This window comes from Puntigrus tetrazona, chromosome 11 (genome assembly GCF_018831695.1).
Source record: "Puntigrus tetrazona isolate hp1 chromosome 11, ASM1883169v1, whole genome shotgun sequence".
NCBI lineage: Eukaryota > Metazoa > Chordata > Actinopteri > Cypriniformes > Cyprinidae > Puntigrus > Puntigrus tetrazona.
The window spans coordinates 7196673-7219166 of record NC_056709.1 but is presented as its reverse complement, the minus strand read 5'-3'; positions in this window follow the sequence as shown (position 1 = coordinate 7219166).

Genomic DNA, 22494 nt, shown 5'->3' with positions numbered 1-22494 from the left:
TATATATATATATATATATATATATATATATATATATATATGAGAAAAAATCAACAATGTAACAATAAATCAATTTTTGGACTTTTGTGTGTATAATTCCAGGAGCAATGTATGAAGCACAAACTAGACGTGTCCCACTGTTTATAGTCATCAGTTAATTGTGATGTTGCTCAGGCTACTGTCTCAGTCTTGTGCTGATGTTTTCACAGTCCAGCAGTACAGAAAATAAACAATTCTTCATTACCTTAGAACGGTAAGGCCTGGAATGAGGAACGTTTAGCAGGCAGCTCTAGTGAACCACAGCTATCCAAATTAATATTGGCACAACCAGGGTGTGGATGCCCTCTAAGAAACGAACCGTGAAAAGGCAGGAAAACCTGTTTATTATCAATTACATGGAAAATATGCACCTGTCACTAACTCTTATTGCTATTGTGAATTATTGCCGGCTTAACTGTGAAGGAAGGCATCTGGAATACATTGAGTTTACATCATAATAAAGCCAGCACCATGCTTCATTTAAAGTCAACATGAAATCACATTTCACGTTCTGGTTTTATTGTGCACAACTCCTAAGTGCACGCCATTGCAAGGAAAACACGGTTGTCTTCATAATCTTTCTGTACAATATGAATGTCTGTATTGTGTTAATGTTAACAAATAACCAAATATCTACTTAGTTATTATTTAATGCTACTGTTGTAGATAATGCAGCCTTTCTAATATCTTGCCAATAGCTAATGGCAATTAAATTAACAGTTCACCCAAAATGAAAATGTACAAGCATGTAGTTATCCTCAGGACATCCAAGTTGTAGATGAGTTTCTTTCTTCACCAGAAAAGATTTGGAGAAACGTAGCATTACATCATTTGCTCACCGGTGGATCCTCTGCAGTGAATGGGTGCCGTCAAAATGAGAGTCCAAACAGCAGATAAAAACAATCTTAAAACAATTTGATAGACTGGGGAGGTGTGGTTTACTTGTGGATTATTGTAATGTTTATATCAGCTGTTATTCTGACGGCACCCATTCACTACAGAGGATCCACTGGTGAGCAAGTGATGTAATTTAATGCTACATTTCTTCAAATCTGATCTAACGAAGAGAAAAGGACTCATATCTTGAATGGCCTGAGGATGAGTTCATTTTAAACAAATTTTAATATTAGAGTAAATTATCCCTTAAACGTTATTAATCTGTAATACACTGTTTCTATATCGTTATGACTTTCTGCTTTCTTATTCTGAATGTGCATTATCAGTTTACATATAATCACTATGTGGTCTAGTGATAAAAGCATTTAAGCTTATTGTGAGCCTTCTCTCTGTCTTTCTTTTTTCCAAAAATAAGTTGGCTAATGTGCAGCAGAGCTATATTTAGACCTTTGGCCAATCTCTGGAGTTTTTAAAAGGCTAATTGATGTCAGCGCTGTTTATGTGCATGGTTAACACAGCCAGAGGGAGCAGCCAGAGCGGCCAATACTACGCTGTTGGGTTAAGAGAGAAGCACTGGTGTTAATAAGCAGCTGACAGGTGCAGGTCTCTGTGCAGTCTGCTGAAGAAGACGCTCTAACTGGACCTCAGGCGCATGTCTTTCCAAACCTGCGATGTTTTCTTTTGGAATGTAGCACACGAGCTGCATGGATAACTTTAATAAGCCTGGTTTGTCTTTCTGCAGTTTACATCGTTATGTCAGTCAGCGACGACAAGTTAGACTGAATCATTTGTTCAATCGATTCATTGAAAATACTGATTCGTTTAGACACAAAGCAAGTGACCTTATTTGTGAATTCAGTGAATCACTGAATCATTCCCTCAACCAGCTAATCAAATGCGGATTCATTTTTAATTGTAATATTACTTAATATTAACATTCTGTATCAATATTTATAAAAAAAGTCAATAAAGTGCATTTATCTAGGTAAAACGGTAATATTGTGAAATATTATTACTATTTAAGATAACTTTTTTCTACACTAATTTACTTTAATCTGTTTTAAATTAAATTTTCTGGAGCCATTACTCCATATTAGAAAGCTTTATGATGATATTGTGCCCCAAAAAATCTTACTACTAAAGCATACTAATAAATATTTTTGTGGTGGTACTTTTAGATGAACACAAAGTTCAGAAGATCATTTGAGCAAAAACATACTTGTTAAAATAAACATTATATATTGTTAAATAATTGTTAATAATTGTTCAAATAATTGTTAAATCATCATATTTCATTACATATAGGCCAACAGCGCCCCCTAGATAAATAAATCTCCATATCAGACAGGTATAAGGACCCAGGGAAGGCTGTCTTTGCACACGCTAGTAATTGTGGATATATTATATAATATTTCTTCATTTGAAATAATTATCTCAAAGAATGACAGATGGTCACCTACCAGGCACTGGACCCTCCGAACCTTGACCCTTTGAATTCGAATGTAATGTTTGCGCGTTGTCTCATCGGTTCAAATTTTAAATCAACATTTTTCTTTCTGCTGAGAATGAGAAAACATCTCCAAATCTGCTGAGTTGTTCTTACATCTGCGCATTCTCCAAATAAACAGGCTGTCAACAGCCCGACTGTCCCAGCAGTATACACGGCACACGCAAAATGGCCAATACAAATAGGGTTGAGCTGAACCATATTGCATTTTGGCGCTAACGTGGACCAGCTGCATTATCACACTGAACAGAAATCTCTGAAACTCATCCGCTGTACCAGCTCAACCGGTATGCCACGCCGACTCTGCATCTTTTTAGGGCACTTACACACTAGATTTACACCAGAAATGCATTGGTTGCTGTAAGTTTGTGAAGCCGTTGCTCCATCATGCAGTGAAAAACGAGGAAAATTGTTCAACATTCATTGCAACAAACCGAGATCGATGATGTTAGAGATCAAAAACACGGCAAAATCTGGACAAACATACGAAACCTAAAAATTAATCGATTCCAAATAAAAATAAGAAAGAGCCACGATAAATAAACATGTCAACAAACTTTAATTAACACGATCTGACACAACGGCTGTGGAAATAAACATCCCAAGGATGCCCAGATGGGCTACACGCACCTGCAAATAATTATTTGCTTTCTACAAATATTCCACCGCAGCTTTTTGTCGTGTTCGTGAAAAGACTCACAAACAAAACACTGAAACTTGTGCACCGTCTGCGCTGCCGATGCTGTCTTCGTTCTTTGACCCGCAACCTCCTGCAGTGTTCAATCAAAACAGAGTCGGGCGTCTCTTTCGCTCTTATATTTCAGATTATGCTTTCTTTGCTGTTTGCAGTAAGCTCACAGCTGCCAGGGAAATTGCCTTCATTAATGGTAGACTGTTTTCCTAATGAATCAGACTCTTGCTTTAGGTGCAGCCTGCGGTGCAGTGACGGTTTCTTGGCGCTTCACAGGGGCTGGTTGGTTTTGTCAAGTACAGCTGAGGAGTTTGTCATTGTAGGAGAGCAGTGCTGCGTGGGGACTGTGGAGGTAAAAACTCTGATCAAATAAAATGATTTTCAAACGTTGCTTTTGTAACACAGCTAACCCTCGTGCTGCGGCTGTGCTGAAATCCTTTGGTGTTCCTGGTCAAAAATGACTGCTTGCAAATCTCTTGGCTCTAATCTTTTTCTTAACGTGTTTCTTTCAGGTAGGACGGGTTTAGTATTTTTTTTATTGACTGGTTTAGGTCTCACTGATCTGAGGTATGCAAAAAAATAAATAAATAATAACATGGTCTCATCCCAACTTGTCACGTATTGCCGCTTGATCAGGACCTTTAGGCGTCGCTTTTTTGGCGCAACTCCGTTGCTTTAAACAAGAAACCCTTGGCATCGATATGCATGATTAAATTATATATTGGGTAATAATATTGCTATTATTGGATGTTGGGTTGCGGCTTTTCAGTGTAAACATTCGCAATATATATTACATAATTTACACATTTATGAGCACGTAGCAATTTTCCTGTCCCAAAACCTACAATTTGTCAATAAAACACAAGATATAACAGGTTAATATTCCAAGTCTTCACACTGAATAATGTCGCTAAGGGGGTAACGTCAGAAAGCAACGGCCATGTTGAAAAAAAAGTGGATAATTTTGGCAATGTTCACGTTAAAACTGTGTATAAGTGAAATAAAATAAAATTAAATTAAAATTCCAATTAAAAGAATAAATAATTATACCATATCGTTGGTAATTATATACAGTACACTTTTTTTTTGACCAGTACCATCAAGGTTTAGTCCAGTGCAATATAATTAACTAACTACCAATATATTAACCAATGTAATAAACAATCATATCTATATTGGAAATTACTTGTATGCAACACATGAGGGTTACGCAAAATATTTCAAAATATATAATTGTTGCAAAGCTAAATTTAACCTTCTCAAGAATCTTAATTAGGCAGGTCAAACAACCCCTATATATAAGGATCATATCTAATCTGATTTTGGAAATGATCTTTTATCTCTCTTACTAATCTCCATCTCTTTTCCTGCCTGTCTCTGAGTTTATTTCTCTCTCCCTTGTTTAAACTCCTTGTCTTTCCCTGCCTCTCTCTCTCTTTCTCTCTCTCTCTCTCTCTCTGGTTCTCCTCCTCTGTCTGATGTCTCTCTCTCTTCTCTCTTTGTGTGATTGTGTGCTGGACATGTCTAAGCTTGTGAGGTACGGTGTTTGATGTCAGTTAATTTCTCCTGGTGCTGACAGCCCAATGGTCCCAGCGAGGCCTTCGCCAACTTTCGGTTCCCAAGGTAGTCCTGCTGTAATTGTGGACCCGCCATCCCCCTCCAGTGGATTACAGGATTTCTGCCAATTTACCTCCTGGTGCTCTGTGGGAAAAAAGGTGCTCGCTGGGACTCGCTCACAAAATATATTTGAATGCTGGAGAATTATTTCAAACTCTGAAAAATGACTGCCGTATATTGAAGTTTGCTGTGAAGGGCAAAACAAGTGAAGCAGAAAAACAACAGTTCTTCATAATACATGTCTACTGCATTTTGCAGGACAGAATAAAACATTGTGTCCCCTTTGTTTTAATAAATTTTGATAGACTGATAAACCTAACCAACTCTCTAACAACATACAGGTAAATATAATATATATATATAATTTTTTATTTTTTATTTTTTCAATATTTACCTGTACATTATATATATATATATATATATATATATATATATATATATATATATATATATATATATATATATCATATATAATTAATTAATTCCAAAATAAAAGTACATAATATATGTTTGTAATCTGATATTTATTATGTACATATAAATACAAACACATGCATTTATACATGAAATATATAAATACATGAAACATGTTTATATATTACATAAGATAAAATACAAGAATATAACTATATAACTATGTTTATATATATGTAAATATTGTAGATATATTTACTGTATATTTACTGTATATTTACTGTACTTTTTAAGCATTAAATATTTTTTTACAGTTAACATTATATAAACATTATCAATCATAATTTGTACATTAATTTGTACATAATTATTTTAATAATGCATTTTTGTCTCATCCACATAAAATCAAGCTTTTTTTAAATCAAGCAAAAACAATTTTTCTTTTTATATATATATATATATATATATATATATATATATATATATATATATATATATATATATATATATATATATATTTAATTATATATATATATATATATATATATATATATATATATATATATATATATATAAATTAAAGTCAGCTTTATCAATCAGGCTAGTTCATAGTAACCTTTATGTCTAGGTTTTGAACAAAGGAGGCAGAAAAGTGACCCATATTGTAGCATTGAAAACAAAAGAGAACCATCTAGAATAAATAAGCGAGGACCCCCGGCACTGGATCAACAGAGCAACATCAGTTACTGTTGTGAGCATTCAGACCGCCTTTAATGGATACGTTAAAAACGACATACGCAAACAGGGTTACATAATAGTGCTTCACCTCTACGAGCACCGCCGTGTGTATTTCCCAAACGCTTTTGGCTTATACTGTGTGATTTCCCAAGGCCGAAGTGCTTGTGTAACATCTGATTTTAATTGTTGGCATTGTTCCTGTGGAAGACCCCCCATGGCAGCGGTCCACACCATCATTTACACAAAATATCACACTGCACCGATCCTGCCGCTGAAAGACACACTGTGCATGTGTGTGTGTGTGTTTGTTAAAACTGTAACCGCAACCCTTGTCTTTTCAGGAGAAATAAAAGTCGAACATCAGCTTTATTGCTGTAATCTAGCGTGGGCCACAGGACGTTTTAAATTAACATCTCTCAGTGAGGAGGAATTGCTCTCGCCATTGTGAGAGGAAAGATAATCTTCGCCGCTGGCAAAGTGCCCAAACTTAGGCTTCGTGGGAAGTCCACACTCCCTTCCCTGGCGTCTGCCAACGAGTGCCTTCAACGACACCTCACTGTCTCCAGAAGCAAACCTTTTCCAAGAACACAGTAAGAAATACATGCTCAATTGTTCCTTTAAGGAGTTGTCAGGTGGGCCGAATCAAGAGCCCACCCTTAAAAGCCACATGACTCGTGGAATAACTGATGTTATAAAGGGTGCAGGGTGAGCTACTTTTCCAAGGTTAATGTTTCGAATGACCACCATTGAGTATTAATTGCTTTTTATAGTCCACCAAAAAAAAATCAAATTTAAAGATATTTTTTTGTTGCAGCTTCTACTGCATATTTCCACGAAAGAAAGTCATCCAGGTGCAGCATGAAAGAAAATGAAACTTCAGAATGCTTACATACCCTTAAAAAAAAAAAAAAAAACAAGACAATAATATCCGTATGTAAAAGCATTTATTAATTGAGCACTGCACTATGGCTTTATTTTATGTATAATAATTTTAATTTATTTTAAATAATTGTAAAAGTTTGTAAATCTATTGCTTTTATTGTTGTGATTTTTTTTGTGATTATTTAAAAAATTTTTTAAATCTGCTATTTAAATAAACTTGCCTTGATTTTGCCAAAAATATGTATCAGTATTTTTTTTTTGCATTCATATGTATCATATCATATCATATCATATCATATAATATCATAAAATATAATTTTGTTTACTAATTTATATTCTATACTTCTTTTCAAAAGCTTAACAAAACCAGCCCATATGCTGCTCAAAACTAGCCTAACTACGTCCCAGGGGGTCCTCCTTGGTCAAAATCACATTCCGGGGGGACAAAGCGTGGCAACAGTACAAAAGCAGTTCATTTCTCCGGGAAAACTGCGGACTTGGCAACACTCATCCTTTCCAAGAATTAACCTTTAAACCGAAATTTCATCTGATTTGTCCTTTTTATTGAAATCAAGCTATTGTAATCTGACGTCTACATCTCTCCGCGAAGCCCCAAATCGCTGAGACAAACAAATTAGATTCTTCTCATTACTCTCCTTGTGCCCCTTTTAAGCCGAAAACTTTTTCAACCTCTGAAACCATTAGTGAAAATTTATCACTGCTGAATCCTGCAGTAAGTCACTCAGCAGGCTCCGACTTGCCAAGTCCTAAATTTCCTGACATGTCGGGGCCTGAAGGAGCGCAGAGGCCTGATAAAACTCTTCGATGATTCCTCTTTCCCAGAAAAAGCAGTGAATGCAAGTGTTCTCCATATCTCCATGACTGGGTTGCGTTGTGTCTGTTGGAGAAAGTGTTGCTCCGGTGGGTCTCACTGTCCGCTGTCCCCCTTCAGTTAGTTGGGTATTATAATGATGTCTCCTTGCCAGGCCAAATTAATACCGGTTAATTAGTGCCTGACTTGCTGCTAACAAGGTTTTTGTTCAGGCCGCTCTTGACACTAAATGCCGGTTTTAAGCTTTCGTCGCTGCCAAGTCGCCCTGCCAGGAAACAGGAAATGGATCAGGCCTTCATGTCACCATAAAGCAACAGTAGGACGGTTCCCAGGGCCACACTGGTCTCGCAGAGAAATGACATCACCTCTGAAAACACCCCCCAGCACGCCGATAAGAAGAACGTCAAGAAGAACCTCCAGAAGAGCCAAAAATGCACAGATGTGAACGTTAAGACGTTACGCGTTTGCATTACATAAGTCATTAAAGTCACTTACTAACCTCGATTGCGCTAAGTTAAATTTAATATTAAATTAAATATTTTTTACATTTTAGCTGGTAAACACACTGTCACACAACTAAAAAGACGAACCTTAACTTTGCAGCTAAACGTTTCATTAATAAATGAACAGCATATAAAAAAATTGTTTTTAAATTTCCCATGTTTCAAAAACTGAAAGACAAGTTAAAATTGCGATTGATTACACGGCAAAGCATCTTGAATTTTTTTTTTTTTTAATTTTTTAATTTTACAAAATTTCTTAAAAATGTTGAATTTGCCCCCCAAAAAGGCATAATTCGATGTCGGTAAGTTAAGTATAATAAGTTAAGTATAATAAAATTATACAAAGTATGTATCAGCTTTAATGCGCTTTTCAAAATTGCAAAAGCAGTCAAATGTAAAACGTTTCTTTTGTAAAAAAAATATATATTTTACTTTTAGTTTGCCAAGCGGTGGAAAGTGACCGGATTAGTCATAAAATTGTGTCTTCATAATCATTCACTAAAAATATAATCTGTTTTTCTGCTGTTTAAGGGATAATTCAAGACTTCTCCGCAAACAGTGTGCACTCTTTAAATGCAGCATGGTTTTGTGAGAACTAATTTTGAAATCAGCACGCTAGCAAGAAACAAGCATTGCGTTTCATTCATTAAACATCACGCATATGATGACAGTGATAATTAAACATTGCTTTAAGGCTATAATGATTCTTAAATCGCTGATTTTAGTTAGAAAGAATTATGCGATTTGATCATCAAATGTCTTCTCAGCACTCAAATTCCTCAGATTGCATACTGACACAAGGTTCCAGGCCAGAAGGGAGAGAATGACACAGAAGAGACAGACAGCAGAGCATCACGTCACGCACCCCGTCAGATGTGACCTCCTTCCTCCCCGAGTGTGACCTGGAAGCTGCTCGAATCCAAACGGTGTAATTAAGGTCTTCCTGCTGACTGATAGAATGGGATTTTCTTGGACTGGGAGCAACATCCTCGGCTTTCATTCTCCTCATCCATCACTGTTAGCGACTGTCTGACAGCCTGAAGGAGGTTTTTCAAGACATACACTTGAGCTCCACTTTTTTTTTTTTTTTTTTTTTTTTGCGCCTACGTGCCGTCTGCTGTAATTCCACAGATTTTTCTGTGTTTGTGAATGGAGCTATAGGGTATGTTTGCTTGTTGTCTCTGCAAATGTTTGACTGTGAATTGATTTTCAAGCGGATAAACTATAGATATAGGTCATAGAAAGTATATATATATCAATTGTAAACTACTTAACTCTCTCTTCAAAATGTTGACCTGAATGAGAAAACTGAAGTTTAAGCTAATATCTGTGACCTACATTGACACAAACGCGCATTTACCATTTAGCAAAACCTACAAAATGATAACTCTTCATATGCACATATTGCCCTTTATTTTACAGTGCATGCACTTACATGCACATACAATGTACTCAGTGTATGTGCACAAGAAGGTGCTTGTAATATAAGGTAACTGCAATGGTAGGGTTAGGTTCAGGCTTAGTAGTTAGTTATTACCAAATGTTTGCAATTACATAAGTACATACATGCAAGACTGTTAAATAAAGTGCTACCCACACATATGTAATGCACGGTGGAAAATAGTATCTAGATTAGTGCAAAATACAAAGCTAGTTAATTGTTTTTATAAATATATTGCTAATGTAGGTTTTGAAATATGTAGAAACATTTCCTAAAGAAAAACAAATGGCCATATATACGTTCTGGAAATTAAAAATGATGATTTGTTTTATACTCGGGTACGTTTTCCAATCTAAATATAAAGGTAATAGAAACCAGTATGCATATTTATGTACGTATGTATTTATTTACTTGGCCCAGAATGAATTTTAATACTGGATATTTACTTATTTTATTCATGGGTTTATTTCCCCTTGCAATATATTCGTCATTCGAAGGTTTGAAAATATATTGATTTTGAAGAACATATTTACATAAACTGTGCTATTTGCACCTAATATATACAGTATGTACCATCTATTGAAAATATATTTTAGCCAAACATTTAGACATTTAGAAATAAAGAAATTATCTTTTTTATTATACACATAGAAGAGTAGAAGAGAAAGTGAGGACTGTTTTTTTTTTTTTAGAAAATATGTTATTATGCTATGGGAACAAAATCAGCAGAAAATTACAAAATGAGAAAAAAAGTGTACAAATTTTATGTTTGCAAGTCAAATAAATGCTTAATGGCAGCTACTGTATTATTGCTGAAATGTTTTCACGGCCTATAGGTTTGTAAATTTTCGCTCAGATAAGATTTCTGCCTTTGTCAAAGAATATTTATAGGTCATATGTTGTGCGTTTTTGGCAGCGAAGTCTCGTTCTGGATTCAACACAGCTTGCCAGGTTCTGCAAAGTGTTTCCTCCTTGTAAAAGGTACGTGTGTGTGTGTGTGTGTGTGTGTGTGTTGCGGGATTCATCAAAACCACCTTTTTGCCCGTTGCTCTTCAGCTAAACCTAATGTCAGCTTTTAATACCAAAACAGTTACTTTTATGACACAACCTATGCATGCCAAGAAATGTTTTCAATGTATTCCACCCTTAAATCATTCTGCATTGAATGTGGACGAACCTATCTCGACTGCCCACCTTGATTTATTACATTACACGGGCACTTGCCACCCTGACAGTTCCTACGCAAAATCATCATATGCAAGAACGCGGAGCGTTCAGCTTGGCTTGTTTCTTTATAAAAACCAATTAAAGCACATTTAGCACGGCTTTTCCTTTTTGCACTTCTCGTCCTTGCAAGAACATGCACAATAAAACCCCAAGACTCTATGAGACGGGGGCGGAGGAGCGCTCGCGTCGCTCCGCAGGTGTGCTAGACGCCTACAGGAGCCACATGCGCAACAAAAGGCCTCAGACTGAAGGCAAGCTTTGTTCTCTGCAGAGTCCAAGCGTGAGGGAAGAGTTTGAGAAGGTGCTCGGAATGATTTGTATTGTTGCTTTTTTTAACAAGCTTGATTTGGAATGGATTCTAATTGAAGCCATGAGTCGCTGGTGTTTTATCCTCAGCTGCTGCTTTTGTGATCTCCCGGCCAAGTTCGCGACTTGACAGCTGGAATGGATTTTTTCCGGGTTGCCGTGTAGCTTCAGTTCTCAGAGGTTTTTGTTAGAGCAACATGTCTTAAGCTCTTTAAATCCACTCTGACACATCTCATCTCAGGTTTTGCTTTTTCATGATGAATGGAATTATGAGACAAATAAACACTTGAGAAAAGAGCAAAGGAGCCAAAGATAGATCATCCGCTCCTGCTGCGCTAAATTTACACTAACTTGGCAGTTGGACTGGCTTTAACGCTAATGATTTTATACTAGATTCTCAATGAAGAGCTGTGGAAAAGTGCACACTAATTGACATTTTTCACATAACCCTGACAAAGTTTTTTTTCCCCAACTAGCTGGATTATTTGCTTTCTTTTACATTATAGTGGGGGAAGGGAATAAATAATGGCATTCTATCGTAGTGTTGACTGCATTTTTCAAGTATTAACATTTAGTTTTGTTACTTTATAATGCGTTTGATGCCTGAAAAATTAAGCGTTTAGTTTTTGTTTTGTTTTCTTTGTTCTTTCTGTGTGTGGTGGCTACTTTCGCTTTAATTATTGCCTCAGTTCGTGGCACTGCTGAGGTGGTATACAAGCCCAGGTTTCTTTGACAGTGGCCTTCAGCTCATCTGCATTTTTTGGTTTCTTGATTCTCATTTTCCTCTTGACAATACCCCATAGATTCTCTATGAGGTTCAGGTCTGGTGAGTTTTCTGGTCAGTCAAGCACACCAACATGATGATCATTTAACCAACTTTTGGTGCTTTTGTCAGAGTGGGCAGCTGCCAAATCTTCATGGAAAATGAAATCAGCATCTTCAGAAAGCTGCTCAGCATCTGAAAGGAAGATGTTGGACCACTGGACCTCTCCTTTGCCTCTGATGTTGTCTGTGGTTCAGGAGTGGTTTAACAAGAGGAATACGACAACTGTAGCCAAACTCTTTGACACGTCTGTGTGTGGTGGCTCTTGATGCACTGACTCCAGCCGATTTCGCGTGACAATCCTCGCAAGGCTGCGCTTCTCTCGGTTGGTTGTGCATCTTTTTCTACCACCCACTTTCTACCACCTGCTCAACTTTCTGTTAACATGCTTGGATACAGCACTTTGTGAACAGCCAGCTTCTTTGGCAATGAATGTTTGTGGAGTGCCCTCCTTGTGAAGGGTGTCAGTGATTGTCTTCTGGACAACTGTCAGATCAGCCGTCTACCCCATGATCTTTAGCCTAGTTGAACCAAACCGAGAGACCATTTTGAAGGCTCAGAAAACCTTTGCAGGTGTTTTGGGTGGGTTAGCTGACTGGCATGTCACCATATTCTAATTTGTTGAGATTTGGTGGGTTTTTGTTAAACGTGAGCCAAAATCATCACGATTAAAAGAACCAAAGACTTAAATTATACTGATTAGTAATATTATATTAATTAGTCTGTGTGCATTGAATTTATTTAATAATAATATATAATATATGTCTACTATGTATATTTATTATGTATATATAAAGGCATGTACATACAGTGTATATTTGTGTTTTGGTTATTTGTGTTTGTATATCATTACATGTATATTTATATATTTATATTGATATAATTTATTTTATATATAAACATATTTACTATATAAACATAACATATTTACATACAACATATATATATATATTTTTTTGTTAAAAAGTGCAATTTAAGAGTGCCTATTTTTTATGTATTTTATGTATCATATATCTGAATGATTACAGCTGTATTGTGCTTAATGCTATGCCCAAAATTCAACAAAAAACATTACTGATCTGGCGGGACATTCTTAAATGTCAGGCTAAAGGCGGGGGGCTCGTTCACACCACGCTCCCTCTAGACTGTGGATCTGCTTTATTATGGGAAACAAGCCCTTCCTAGCCATAACTCTTCTTCAGTCCTCTAAAGATTTGGCTGGCCGTTTACTGCCCTGTCTGCCATTGTCTGAAAGGTCACTGAGAACCGTTACCATGAGGAAGGAGCCCCAAATCCCTTCTTTATGGGAACTTACACATTGCTTAGGCTCGACGGAGCGGTAGCCCTTAGCAACCGTGTCCCATTGATCACTATATTGGAAATGCATTGTGGGAATGTCAGAGCATACACTGCGTCAGGTTTCTGTAAGGGAAGAGGTATTTGCGCAACCGTTAATCCATACATCAGCATCCTGACGTCGACATTCTCGCATGAAGTGTCTGTGTTGATGGATTCGCGCTCTACGCGTTTGATTGAAACAGTGTCAAGATGAGGGATGTTTCGTTTGTTTTAAACAAGAAAAAAAATCTGCCCAAGGCATAGTTCACCCAATGAAATTCTGCCATGCACTTTCATGACATTCCAAACCTATTGACTATTTTAATTTTAGGTTTTAGCAAATTGTGAAATGCTTTTACCATTTCTTTTTAAATTTCAATTTTAGCTTCAGTGATTGTACTCAAACTTATTTTATTTAATTTAGCTACCAAGGCAACATTTCATACAATCATATAATGATTTTTATTCAATTTAAGCTTAGTTTTAATTAAAAAAGTTAATAGATAAAATTAATAGTAAATTAATAACAACAATGTGCAATACAAATTTTTTTTAAATGCAATTACAATAGATGGGGACTGAAGTTTTCAAATTTATTAATTAATTGAATTTCTAATTAGAAGTTCAATTGAACGTTTAGATTTTTAAAGCATAAACTGTCAATTCACATAATACCAGTCAGTAGTTGGAAAGAATTATTTATTTTGGTTAAAAAAAACGTTATATTACATAATAAGATTGTATAAATGAATATTTAGCTTTCCAAGACATAAATCAAAAAAATTTATACTTTCAAATATAAAACAATTATTTTAATTGCATCACTTTATTGTAATACTATTTCACAATAATAATTTTATTTTTTCAGCCTTGTTACCTGAATTAGATGCACAGCCACAACTGATTTAATAAATAAATAAATAAATAAATAAAAGCTGAAACCATCTAGTTTGTACATATTATTTAATAGAACATAAATTAATTTCAAGAATCTTTTTTATATACACCGAAATTATAAATAAATAAATAAAAACCTGCAAATGTCCAGCAAACATCAATATTCCAAACTTTTCCTGGATATTATGAGACAGCAGCAAATCACATTGTTCTCAATACGTAATGTCTTTACGTCTTTATAGATGCTGCACGCTGAGCTCTGCTTTCCTCCACCGGAAGCCCCGCCCCTCCAGGCAGGTGTCACTCTACCCACACACCCAGAGCTGATCTCCATTTTTCCCTCCAGTCTGTTGACGCTGTGAGTAATATCCTGGGCAGAAATGAGACGGAAATGACAGCGGCAGCAGCAATGCCCAGCTGTGAAACTCCCAACAACACGCCGAGATAAGAAGCAGGACCTTCCATGTCTCTGACCCTTCCCAGGCCTGAATAAACCACCGGCCAAAAGTACTCAAGTTCGGTATCTAACTATATATAGCTACCACCCTCCAAGCCGTACAGCAATGCCATGGAATTTCAAAAGTCATGCACCATGCACATTTCCTTCAAAAGTAAAAAATTATCTTTATTATTGTTTCTATATTCCCTGCTTTCCTTCTTTCAAAAAAAAAAGTCAATCAGACTGTCAGAGCTCATTAACATTAACTGAGCCGTACAATTATCCTCTCTGTGTGTTCTGAAAGGAAAAATGGCTTTTTACAGACAAAATAATGATAATGCTGGACGAGATGCACACGAAACTGGTTTACTTCAACTGAAAGAACATTTCATTCGGTCCCACATTATTAGTTCCTCTCAGCAGCTCTGCAGATGTCAGCAGAGATGTGGTCAACCTCTCCAGACGCTCGCTGTCATTTCACACACTCGGGAAACTGCTGCCATTTGAGGCTGCCAAACAGCCATTTAAAAAATTAAATCATACACCAAGTCAGAATGCATTAGGAAAGGGTTGCAGGATGATGTTTGTCATTTCAGACGCTCAGACCCTGTAGGGGAAGAGTTTGGAATTTACTCAGACCCTGATATCACACGACTGCTGCCAAGACATCTATTCTATGTGTGCGATTTTCTCTGGAAGATGTCACTTTTAAATTGTTTGTTTATCTGTAACATGTCACCAAAACTGATCTTGTCGGATATCAGAAAGATAGCCAGAATACAGTGGGCTGTCTGAGGAGGCAGCATTTTATAACATCATATGCATGTTAACCAGGTCGTTCAATCAATTGCAAGTTGCACTGATTCATTCTTAAATTAGACAGCTGTGAGTCAACAGCTCACTGATTCAAATAATCCGGTCAGTCTCAGTTTCACAAATCACTGAATTCACAAGTCTGCGATCACAAGTCACAAGCCTCCTGGTTTGCATATAAATGATCTTAAATTGTGTTCTGAAGAGGAACGATATGGGGGTAAGTGATTAATTGATTAACTGGTGAAATATCCCTTCTGTAAGTGTGCACACAACTGATGGTGTGAAAAGCAAGTTAGTCATGCAGAATTTAAGATTTAAGACTGTTAATTGTTCGTGAACTAAATCCGATGTAAAAGCGCAAACTGTTTTAACCCACCGAATATACATAACCATCTCAGCAAAGAAAGTTTTGGGTAAAAACTAAACATAGCATAGATATAATGATGCAAATTAACGTCCATGCATCATCCGTGCAGTTTCTCATGACTTTAGGTGATGTGGTTTAAAAGGGCTTGGAAGGGAAGGGCACGTCTTTGTCAAACTCCAGAAACAGAGCCGCCATTCTGAGAGCAAGGCAGGGCCGCTGGCGTTCCTGGGAATGCCAGTCCAGTGCGGGTTCCCGAGCCTTGTACCCGCTGACCTGATCGTGTCATCCCGACTTTGTTACGGATTTTTCTGCTGCATTTCCATAGAAACGGTATGTTGAAAACAGTGACATGTGAGGAAACGATGATAGTGATAAAGGCATGGGAAAACCTCTGCTGCTTGGTCCGATTGGCTAAAACAGAGTGACGACGCTAGTTTAACAACAACAGACCCTATTAGATAAGCACTGATAAACAAATACTGAAGAGATGGCGCTGCGAACATTTTTAAAGTTCTTTTAAAATTAATGCGTAAGAGTTGTTCAGAGAGAGTAAAAGGGAGATATGGAGATGAAGTTAGAAAGTTCGAAATAAATATGCAAGCCATAGCAACACGCTATAATAATGATGTCTCAGACAGCAAATGAAACTAAACGATAAATGAATAAAAGGGAAATTGACAAATTTTTTTTTGCTTACAGTTTCTGCATAAATATTAAGTAGGGTTTTTTTTACGTTGATAGTAAGAAACATTTCTTAGAAGCAAATCAGCATATTAGAATAATTTTTGAAGGATCATGCGAGACTGAAGACTGGCGTAATATGCTGAAAATTCAGCTTTGCATCACAGAAATAAGTTGAAACAAATAAGTAATTCTGAGTATAAATGCAGCCTTGGTGAACATAAGAGACTTGTGACATTTAAACAAAACATTCAAAAACTGTAATGTTGGTAACCTTTGACCAGTACTGCAACATGCGATTGATCATGGGGGGGTGAAAATATCTATAAAAGTTTTATAACAGAACGACCCAATGCCAAACACAACAAGCAGCTGTAACCCCTGAACTCAACCTTCACCTACATTAGCTTGTGTGTACAAACACTAGCACCTGCTCGTGCATTTAATTTGTGGCAAATTAGCAGTGAGCGGTGAAAGACCGACATGACGGCGCAGCTGAACTTTACTCACTGAAACAGCGTCCAGCACTCACAGACCCAGAGGAAGTAAAAACAATGTTGAAAAAAAGTTTTGACAACGCAAGCTAAGCAGAGATAGAAGGTGGTATGAGGGTGCCAGAGTGTGAATATTTAGTTTGGCAACCACTACAGTCCACAACGTAAGCATGCAAAGCCAACCTCGGATAAAAACACGCAGAATGCAAAGATCTGCACTTTTTAATGGCCGTATTATGAACCTCAGAGCAAATAGAATAATATCACTGCTGTTTTGAAGGTCAATTATGTTGATTTGATTTACAGTAAGAACAGTGAGAGAGAGAGTTCACCCCAAAACAAAACTGTTGTTATCATTTAATACCCATTTATGACTGTTCTAATGACATGAAGGAGAAATAAACTAGTATTTTTGGTGTTTCAAAAGGGAAGTTGTTCCTTGAAAAAACTGACCATGGTTACCTTTTTTTTTTTTTTTTTTTTTTTTTGCCAAAATACCACAATTAATATGGGATATAGTTCAAGTCGTGCAAGACTCTCTGAACTTCTTTCCTTTTGGCTTCTTTGATGACAGTGCTTACCGCAGTTTTAATTTAATAAAAATAACTGTACTACCTATGCTGTGCTGGCGGAAATTGTGGTTATTACGGTACATTTTTGGTTCTACAGGGGAACGGTATAAAAAGCAGTACATCTGTAATCTATATGACCACACCGGACATTTCTGGATATTTTGGGCCATTAATGTATCTGCTAATGGTCGTCTTCATCATGCTTCAACCGGTAGCTATGGCACACTTGACGTTTTAGTTCGTAGTCTGGCACAAAACATGAATTAGAGTTTATCTTAAAAAGAGAAAGAGTTCACCTCTTACAGTTGTGGCTAAATTTGGGATTTAGATAATGTTTAAATTCACTGCTATCAAGATTGTATAGTATTAATAATTAGTATTATTAACAGTTTATTTACAGGAATATATAACAGTTTTTTACAGGTTGTTGGGTTACTGATAGTAAATTATATTGCCTTCCTTTTACAGTAAAATTTATTTATTAATTTGATCAGTTGATTTGCTGATTTATAACTATAACATTTGTCTGCGATAACTGAAATTAAAATGTAAAATGTAAATGTAAATGTAAATGTAAATGTAAATGTAAATTATTTATATTTTGTATTATTTTATTCTATTATTTCTTAACCATTTAGATGACATTCATATTTTCATAAATTACTATAAATAATACAAACGATGATAAAATAACTGTATAAAACTATTATGGTAAATCACTGTAAAAGTACAACATAGCAGCCAGTAACTTACTGTAAATTCAGTGTCATATTTTCAAGTGCTTGTGTAGCCCTTTTATTTCAGCGTAAAGTGTCTCGCCATCAGGCGTTCAGGAAGACTACGCTCAGATCTCATCGAGCCACAGCCTCGTTACTCAAGACCAGCAAAGCTGTGTAAACATCACAAAAATGAAAAGTTGCAGGACGCCCATTTGGAACGTATTAGCTTTACTCCATAACCTATGTTTAAATTATTACAGCCAAACCCAGGAGTTTGGCACTGGCAAGCTGCTCCGACCAAGGCCAGTTAACCTCTGGGGTTACAGACGAAATCATCAAGTTTAGAGATATGTTCAGTTCCTTGTGGAAAATGTAAATTTGCAGTCCACTTGGCCATGTGGAGAGGAATTTCAAATGACTCAATGAGACAGCTCTACAACTGTAGGGGCAAAGCAGGTCAACACAGCAACATAATTCAGCAGGAGTAATTACACCATCAGACCGGTTCTACATTCAGAGAGCATTGTGTCATCTTAAGTACTGCTCTTCTTAGACGGTTGTTGAAGGATTTTATTGATATATTCAGCGAGAATAATGCATAGGTGCAATATTCATTTGAAATATATATTATAATAATGCACACCTGAGTATACAGACCTCAAATATAGACAAAATACAAAGTTCAACAAAAATTCACGCCGTCTACTCGGTCTGACTTTTTTAAAACAACTTAAATAGGAACTCCGGTTTGGTTTGCTATTGGTAAGATTTTATTTTATGATTACACCTATGATCACCTACGTCTTTATTTACTGGAAAAGATGTGGGATGGATAAATGCAAGCAACGGTAAACTAGAACAAATCAATCCAAATCGCTAATTTTTAATTTTCTATTATAAGTAGGGTCTTCAAATTAGCACTGCTCTATTATATGTCTCTATTTTCTTAGACTCTGTAAAAATCGCTGTAATGGAGCATGGCAATCTAGGATAAGAACCTCCTGCCGTTCACAGTCTAATTACCCTCGGCTACCTCTCTGAGCTTTCTCTGTGTTTAGATTTAATTTGATGTTGGTTTTAATCCCGAAGTGTCAATCTTCATTCCTGCCTGAGCAACTCTGGATAGGGTCCCAAATTAAACAGCCAGCACGCTCGTTTAAACGGGCAATTATGAATGCACAAAAAGCTTTTTTGTAACCGCAGTCGTCTTGCACAAGAGGTCAAGGGCGAACAGAGATCTCTGCACTGATTTATAATTCTTGCATTTTATAATTTCTCGATTCCAGAACATGTAAAACTGCATGTTTCAGTAACGATAACATCGCTGTAAACCGGCACTCTTGACGAAAACGCACACGTCCAAAATCATTAACTGCAGTTCGCGACGGATCCAACAAAAACGGCAAAAGTCACGCCAGATAAACACATTTTTAATTAAATTGCATAGCTCTAGTGTTTTTCCCAACAGTGTCGAGTCTTAGCTTTTTTGCTCCCATTAGATGAAGTCTCGGTTTTCTTGAGTTTATTTTGTAATTTCATCATTTCTTTTGATGGGTTGTTAGGCCCCGTTCCAAACATCGCAGAACAACATTAAACCCAAATGAAGCTTCAGTCCAGGATCTAATGAAGTCATCAGTGAGGTCAGACATCTTTTTTTCATAACTCAAAATTATCTAGTTCAGAAATCTAGCGAGTTGGAGCACGCATTAGGTAAAAATTACTTAAGGGTAATCAATTGTGTTGACTGTTCACCCTGTAATGTTAAAACTCATGATGGATGACTACAGCAATGCATCACTGTAGGAAAACACAACTGACGGCAAGATGGTAGCACTCCACGTCGTAGTATCTTCCTGCAATTTGATTCATGGGCCGTTAGCTTGGCCGTAAGATTCCTGTAACTCAGAAGATAAGAAGTTTTATGTCTCTGTGAAAAAGAAATGTACAATTAAACTTTCTGACAGGAATAAATTAAGCTTGCATAGAACCTGAATAGTGAAGTTTTATTGCTCTATTGGATAAGTCTACTAAAATGACTTGGCTCCTGCTCAAGGATGCATAAATTGTCTGCTGCTTGGGCAGGAAAACACAGCTTCCAGATTTATGCAACTGCATAGTGAGGTTTACAGGTTCTCTTCTGTCATTCATAACTCCTAGGCGTTTTAATATGAGCTATCGCATGCTTTGCACCAACTGTTCTCTGAGGGACGTCTTACAAACAGTTGCTGATGTTTTTAATGTAAGATTTTCAATGTTATTGTCTTTAGTCAAGTTTATGATTGACTTACGGCGCTACTTGATGTTGTTCATCACGAGTGACTTGTTTTATTAAGCTGCATCTTGCAAGGGTCAGATCAGTGGGACATGAGTTCTTCAATAAGGATTTGGTTTATGAAGTTTATTGGCAATACTTGCAAGAAGGCATGCAACTCTTTCACATTTAGTGCTGGGACTTGCATGGAACAGCAGCTCCCATGATTTCATCACCTGTTCCTGATTCCGCTTGTTTGGGTTTTCCTTGAGCTTAGAAAAAATCTCCCAGTGCTCTGAATGGAAGGGGGAGAGGGACTTTAACAGAGATGTCTCTTGGTGGTCTGTGATAGAAACTCTCAAGTGTAAATTATGCAATGGGCTAGAGCACGAACTGTCAAAATCATCAGCATCAACTGTGGGAAAAAGTGGACTGAAAGCATTGTGCAGTTTTGAAATTTCATCTGGTCTCTTCACAGAAGTTCTGTTTGCTATATATGCCATAGATTCATGGCATCAAATCATTGGAAGTTATTTCCATTGTTAATTCCACTGTGTTCTTGTACAGTAATTTGGGAGTTGGGGGGGGTTGGGTTATCACTCACCAATGTATCCTTTGCAATGAATGTGCCAGAGTCCAAACCGCTGATAAAACCATTTATCCCGACTGAGACTTTCTTTTTTGGTCAATGTATTACAGCATTCAGTTGTTTCAATTACAAGCATGCTTTCTAAAAGCAGCTCTTAATGCACTTTAAACAGCTTGCAATGCCTACAAACCCCATTTGCATTGATATTTATCTCCATATGTTTAATTTTGAAGAGGACAGAGCTGTGTGACAAACTAAAGCTGGCTTGATGGATGGGTCAAATGGAGGCTCCGGCCAGGACAAACACATTGTGAATAGGTCCTCAGTCATTTGGGGCCCGTGTGGTCAAATTTTGAGCAGCTTTTTTAACAACACCGCTATTGTGCCTTCTGCTTCAATAAATAGAGGTGCTTATTCAAGGTTGCTATTGATTCGTCATTTTTCATTTGTCCAGATGTCACGCAAGGTATAAAGCTAGGGAGTTTAGTTTAAGCACCTGGAGAGAACATTATTCTAGCAATTTTTGGTTTTGCTGAAGCTTTTTATTTAATGCATGCTGTTTTTTGTATGGTAAAGAATCAACGTTTTGGATTTATGCCTTATTTAGAGAGAAGACGCACAAGCAGGGTGTATTTTTCAACCAATCGCTGCCAACACAAATCCAATGTTTTATAGGTGATTTAGTTTAGTTTAGCTGAGCGTCAGTCTTTAAATGTGATTGACCTTGATTTGCTTCCATAATATTAGTTGTGGTAACGCAAGCTGCTCCACTTCATTTCACTTGTTTATGGTCAATGTCGTTTCAAGTCTGGGTGGAGGACGATGAGATGGTCCAGTGAAGGATTGAGGGTATCATTTAAATGAATGATACGCTACACTTTCAAGCCACATCCAAGCATCATTCATCCGTGAGCTCTGCGCTGTAATGAGAAATAATATAACTCACTCACCGGCCCTCAGACCATCTGGCCGTAAGCGAGAGAGTGTGTTCTCTAAAACTCACAGTCACAGCTTCTGGAGAGTATCATCTTACTCTCCAACAGGTGGATTGTTAGTGCCTCGTGCAGACAGCCAAAAAAGAAGTTCACAATGTTATAAACGAGAGCCTGAGCACAGTGGTTTACCGGAACCTCATTTCTGACACATCTTGCAAATTAAATTGCCTTTGTAATTTCTCCAATAGGCTACACTATTGTCAGTGATTTTTGTATGTTTTTGAAAGAAGTTTGTTCTGCTTACCAAGGCTGCATTTATCAAAGCAGTAGCATTGTAAAGTTATATTTTTTCTGTAACCTTGTGAAAAAATGAGACACTCCTCCAGTGACGTGGAAAGGGAGTTTTATTGCCTTAATCTGCAAGTTTCCCAAGAGACAAGGTGTAGCAGTTGTAACACTATGGTAAAGGTTCAAGCAAA